Source organism: Pelodiscus sinensis, chromosome 30 (genome assembly GCF_052426305.1).
Source record: "Pelodiscus sinensis isolate ZL-2025 chromosome 30, ASM5242630v1, whole genome shotgun sequence".
NCBI classification, from domain to species: domain Eukaryota; kingdom Metazoa; phylum Chordata; order Testudines; family Trionychidae; genus Pelodiscus; species Pelodiscus sinensis.
Window position 1 is genome coordinate 12,065,930 of NC_143081.1, and position 6,620 is coordinate 12,072,549.

General features: G+C 43.7%; 1 pseudogene; it reads right to left on the bottom strand.

The window, feature by feature from the left end:
* Positions 1-5,182: 5,182 nt before the first annotated feature.
* LOC149521234 (uncharacterized) lies at positions 5,183-6,414 on the bottom strand (annotated as a pseudogene).
* Between the last annotated feature and the right edge of the window lie 206 nt (positions 6,415-6,620).

Consider the following 6,620-nt stretch of genomic DNA (forward strand, 5'->3'; position numbering starts at 1 on the left):
AATTACATATGTTGGTGTACAGTAAAATAGAGAAGAGCTGATGTATTCTCTTACACCTGGCCCATTTGATTCATTGAAAAGAGGGTTACCCCAAATGGACCTTTCTTGTTTGATTTCATGCTTTCTTCCTGTCGTTCTCCTACTTTCTCAGATTTTCTCTTTCATGTCAGCCGTGCATTTTAGTGACACACTCCACTTCACTGATCTATACAGGGACACAAGTGCCCAGACTCTGCAGGGAGCTTAACAGCTTCTGGGTGATCCTGGATCTCCTCCCCACCTACTGAATCCTACGACATTCCCATCCCATTGACGAGGCTCTTCTGTTGTCAGCTACGGCTTGGAAATTTGCCATGATGAGTGAATGTAGAACACATCTGCAGAAGGGAAAGAAATGAAATTCTATGAGAGTTTGGGAGTCTAAGGGTACGTCTTAGGCTTTTGTCAACGGAGGTTTTTGTCAACTGCAGGCTTTCTCGACAGATACGAGACTAGCTAGCATCTTGACTACATCCAGGTCTGTCAAGAAAGCAAGCCGCTTCATCTTCATTTGGCATGCGCCCTCTCCGAGCACTCGAGGAAAATATCCGTGAAGTCTCCATGGAGGTCGACCAGGCCCTGCAGCACCATGGAGGAATAGTCCTTGTGGTTAATGTACTGTGTGGCTCGGTGTTCTGGTGATCAGATGGGGATGTGTGTTCCATCAATGGCCCCTCCACAATTTTGGAAGCCCCGGGTGGCAAATCCAGCCACAATAGGGTCCGGGTCTCCCAGGCAGATGACTGTGCACAGCAGGAGAGAGTTGATGGCCCTCACCGCCGGCAGAAGGAGACAAACAAACACACAAAACAGAGAATCAGAAGTGGGTCCCATCACGTAAACCATCCCCTCATGCAGACCACGAATGAAGCTGTTGAACAAAACCATCCCCATAACCAGCCTCTGGAGCATCCGCTTGATATTAGCTGCCAACTAGACATTGAACCAGTGATATTGCTCATTGAGCCTGACGATGTAGCCGGCTTTCTGGACTACACCGGGCTCTGCTCCGCCATGACAACTGGAAACCTTTCTTGGAAAGCCCACAGAAAATGGTCATTTTACTGAAATTTCTATTTCTTTAAAGGGAAATGTTGATGGAAAAATATGGAAATCCCCCATGTGAACAAGAGCTGGTTTTCCCCAGTGTCTGTATAAATTCTTCCTCTCTTGGACTGAGCCATTTATTGACAGATCTCATCTTCTGTGATTCTATTGGTGAGTAGCTAATTGGTGATTGGCAGAGCTGATTGCAGATGTCACATAAAAAGCCACCAACTGCAGGTGCTCTGTGTTCGTTTGAGTCCTGCGCTTTTCCTGCAATGCCTGAATATGCTGACTCTCAACGCAATGAAGAGCCTGTACAATGATTTGTCACCAGGACAATCTGTCTTGATCTAGAGTTTCCAGATCATTGTGAGATAAGTCACATGACTTCCTATTGGCCTGTAAGATAACTTTATAGCACTTATACTGACTACCGATAGAGCGCTTTCTATGAGCAAGAGACCACAGAAGACTGTTGCAGAAAAAAAAGCCGGTGCCTGAGCTTACTTGATTTATACACATGCATTTTCTGAAACTACACAAAGTTGAATGTAGCACATTCTAAGGTTTTAAACTGCAACTCATTGTGATCTTTGTCAAACTTTGTAATCTTTGTAACTTTTACATTTATTGTAAGCTGCAATTTTGTCATCTTTGTAACTCAGCTGCCTTGCTTGTGACATGCTCTAAGCTGCATTCTCCCCAGAGCGTAAGTGTGAGAGTGTTTGAAGAAGACTAGGAACAATGGAGCACATGGTGATGAATCATCACAGACGGCTGCTTTTGCTGGATGAAGGGAAGTCTGGACATGCTCCCTGATGATGAGGCACTCCTCTGCTCCTGAGGAACTCCTCTCTCCTGCCAGTGACTCTCCTCCTGCCCAGCTTCCCCAGCCATGATGAGCAGACAGACCCTCCAGGATCTACATGCCTTGCCCCCCTGCTTTCTGCAATTTGATTTCTATACGATCATTGCCAATGCAGAATGTCTCCTGCTCATGGCCATATGTATTGATCAGTATCAAGCGGTCTGCCATCTCCTCCACTATGCTGTTCTGATGAAAATGCAGGGTCTGTTGCCACGTGGTGGCATGAGCCAGGATATTAGGCATTTCTTACTGCATCATGCTACAAATGATCATTCTGCAATTAAGATATTGTGGTCCCAAAGAAAGTGACATTCTCTTTTGTGATTTTGCAGCCGTTAAAGGGGCCTTCTGTGATGCGCACACCAAGACTCTGCAACTGATGTTATTTGCTTTCACTATCATATTGAATGTTGGGATCTTTCTACTGACACTAACATCCTACATTTCCATTATCACCAACATCCTGAAAATCCGTCACAGGATGGGGAGGCCGTTTCTACCTGCTCCTCCCCCACTTCCCTGTTCTTGTCATTTATTATGTGAGTATAGAGGTCATCTATGTAGATGTAGTGATTGACTCTCTTCCGATCCTCCACAAAATAATGTCTGTTTGGTTCCTATTCCTGGCCCCTTTGCTCAATCTTGTCCTCTACTGCCTGAGAAACAAGGAGGTCCTTCGGTCCCTGAGAAAAGCTCTTCTGGCACTAGTTGCTTTCAGAGACAGGCATGGAGTGAGAAAGACAAATTTTGACATAGAGTAGAATAGAGATGAACAGAAATATTTCCTTACACATGGCTCATTTGACTCCCTAATAAGAGGGATCATCCTCAATGGCCTCATGTCACCTTGTTTCTTTCTTGATTCCTTGCCTTGTGTTTGTTAGTCTCCTATTTTCTCAGCTTTTCTCTCTTCTACCAGCCGAGCATTTTCGTGCCGAGCTCCACTTCGCTGATCTGTACGTAAATGCCAGTGCCCAAATTGTGCAAGAATCTGATCTTCTGAGCATTCCTGGATCTCCTCCCCACCTGCTGAATCCTATTATATTCCCATTCTATTGAGTGGGCTCTTCTGTTGTCAATTACATGAGGGAAATGAGGTTAAATATTTTGCTGCCACCGTGAGTGAAAGCAGAACACAACTGTAGATGGGAATCAAATTATGAAACTCTGTGCAGGGATGGGAGTTTCACTGTCCTTCTCCATGTCAATTCCTGACTTTCCATACACTTGCCAGAGTCGTGGCACTTCTGTCTCTGTCCATACTCAGAGCAGCGCGAGTGTTGATGCAGATGTGAAATGCACACAGAGGAGGTGGGACAAAATTTTGTAGGCTTATTAGCTCTGACTTCTCTCTTCACCAAACTAAAAGGAAATGAATGAATTGAAAGGAAAAGGACTTGAGCACCCAACAGTAACCGGCAACTTTGCCCCTCTCAGTGTATACAGCTGCCCATGGGCCTCTTTCCTCCTAGGCAGAAATGCAGTCAGTGGGAAACATTTTACCAAAGTGTCAGAAGAAAATGAATTAAGGAGTTAAGTCTCTCTACACTAAGTCTCCTGCTCTGTGAGTTCATGCTTCACAGTTGTGGAACCAGGGGCAGGTGAATACCAGCCCATAGCCCGGATCTGGTCTAACCAAAAGCCCAAACACATTTTGCACTGTAAAAAACCTGTTAGTTTGAAACAAGCCAACAGTTTGCAACCAAATACTTTTTAAAAACACACCTATGTCTTGCACAGACCTCATCTCTCTCACACACAAACCACACACACACACACAAACCCCATATACATTTAAAAGTCAATTGCAAAAAAGTTACCTTTCACTATGGGATAAAGTGTTGCAGGCACATACTTGTTCTGTTCCCCCCCATGTGTTCTTGGGCCTTAAGGTTAAAGAATAAGCACAAATGTTAGTTAGTATTACCCAGGTTTTTTTTAACAGTATTAAGCACAACTACAGTTAAAAATGGTTTTTACCTTGGCCTGGTGGTGAACTGCAGCTTAAAATTACTGGTTCCATGTTAAACAGATCACACTGCAATAAAGATAGCCACCATTATTTTACTGAGAGAGCATGGCCAAAGAGTGGCATTATAGAATATATATTTTCAAAGTTAAAAATAGGGAACATACCTTCTCCTGTAGCACTCCAGCAGCCATTCAAGAAAGTTTCTGTTGAAAAGGACAGTCTCCAAAATACCTAGGTTTTTGATACCTTCCTAACACATTGTTTCAAACAACTTCAACGTAGTAGCTAGCAGGTTAATTTGATCACTGCAACTCTAAAATAATAGTTCCTTAAAGACTTTAGGCACCCCTCCCTAGCATGGCCTTTTGTAATCTGGGGTGGAAGAATTAAGCTGTCTCCACAACTGAGTTTCTTTTGGCTACATTTTTTTTTCTTTTAGTTAAAATATTTTTTGTAGGGCTTTCTTACAGTATTAACAGTAAAAGCACCAATCCTTAATGTAGCTGTACCCATTTCCATGTGGAGACCCTTTGCAGATATCAAGAAATATCTAGGGGTTTGTTTTTTAAACATGCTTCTTTCATGCTTAAGGCTTGGGGTTTAAATAAAATGCTTTTAAATGTTTGATTGTCTTTAGAGCAAATGCTTGTTCTAAAGTTTGGGTAAAAGTTTGAAACATTTCAGTTTTGGGTTAGACCCTTAATTTTTTTTAACTTTTAATGGCTAGAAAAAGTAGCCCATAGCATTCAACCAACTCCTGGGTCATATTTAAACTGTCCAGTAGCATTTCTACCAACTCCTGTGTCCTTTAAACTGTCCAGTAGCGCTCTACCAACCCCAGGGGTTATATTTAAACTGTCCAATAGCATCTGAAAACTCCTGAGGTGTTATTTAATTAGATATTCATCAGAGCCTACCCATCCACCCCATCAAATTTAATTACTGAACATTAACCTCAACAAGGGTAAGTGGTCACACCTAAACCTAACCATTGACTAGAGCCCCCTGGCTATTCAGTGAGGTGTGGTTAAACCATTGAGTTTCATGTCTAATAAATCCTAACTGGAGGTGGTGGGGGGTAATTTTTACTTTTATTTAAAAACAAAACATTTGGAGGGGTTTTTCCTTCCCCGAGTTTCTACCATACACTTTCAGGGTTTTTCAGTAAATGGGCCCCTTTATACAAAATGGATTCTCACAAACTTTATTTTTTTTAAATGATTTTATTTAAAAGACATACAGACCATGTGTTCCACCAAAACTTTTACTCATGTAAGGATCACACAAACCTTCTGAGAGAAGATAGTCACAAAAGCCCCTTTTCAATAGATTTTTACAGCTACCAAGTTTTATATCTCATGTGTGTCCCCTCACCATTCTCTAACTTCATCCTTTTAGACATCTTACAAATAGTCTTTTTCTTAAGCAGGGTTCTGTAACTTTTTGTACGCACCAGACATTCAATATAACGCTCTAAGCAGGCGTCTTTTGGCTTGGTCATGGTCTTTAAAACACTGTGAGGATCTTGACTGAATTGCACTGCATTTATCAAAGTCACCCTTTGTGCTAAGTGTTCTTGAGTTAAGCACAGACATTGCATAGCATAACCTACGGCAATAACAGTATTTAATAAGCTTTCCAAACACAGTTCAGCACATAGGCCCCAGAGCTTGCAGTTTATATCCTCTGGAGTCCAAGTCACACAGTCATGGTGCCGCTGGGCTGACGCATCTATGACACAACCCTCACAGTCCTCAAAAAACTTTTCCCTAAGACAGTGACTAAGGACGGTATAAACACCAACGCGTACAATAGAGCGCATAACTTTTTTACGCTTATGATGAGGCACTGGCTCAACTAGGTCAATGCACAGCCACCTCCTCAATTCTTCATGGCTGTCATCCTTGGCGTTCTCTTCAATGCTTTGTATCGGTGTTGAGCAAAAGCAAGGTGGGCCCGGTTCGTCTTCCTCGTCCGATGCAATGCTGCCCCGGGTCTGACGGTCAGCTAGAAAGGCATCGTCAAGCTGTCAAAAGATTGCCAGAAAGAAATAATGTAAGACGCTCTGGTCATTTTTTTTTAAAGTTTACAAAATCCCGGTTTCCTAACCCCATGATGCCCCAACTTTGATCTTTCATTTACCTGTTTGGCTTCTTTTCCATGCATCTTGTCCGACTCCTGGGAGCCATGGGCACCTTCCTCCTCCAGGCCATCTAGCTTGTTGGGCTGCATCGTGAGCGGTTGGGTTTCGGCGTCAGATATTGGTGTATCCATCAGCGGCTGGGCCAAAGGGCTCCCTTCAACTTCTCCTTCCTCCTCAGAACTGTCGCTGATGTAGCACTTTCTTCTCGGCACCAAAACAAAGTTGGTGAACGAGTCCATGTTTCCGCTCAGCGTTTGCACGCTCTCTGAAACACGCGCTCTTGGAACAAGATGGCCTCTTTTGTGTGGCGCTAGAACTTATGGGGAAGTGCTATGCTCTGATTGGCAGAGGGTGTCACGGGAAGCTCTTAGAGGGGTCACACGACACGCTTCCGGTCTGGTCAACAGGTCCCGGAACTGCACCCCCGATTGGTCAAAGCGATTCGCGGGGCGGTCCTACAGGGAAAAAACCCCTCCTGATTGGTAGAGGGAGGCGGGGCGAGTTCTTAGAGGAGTCACACGACCCACTTCTTGGCAGGTCATCTGGTCCCG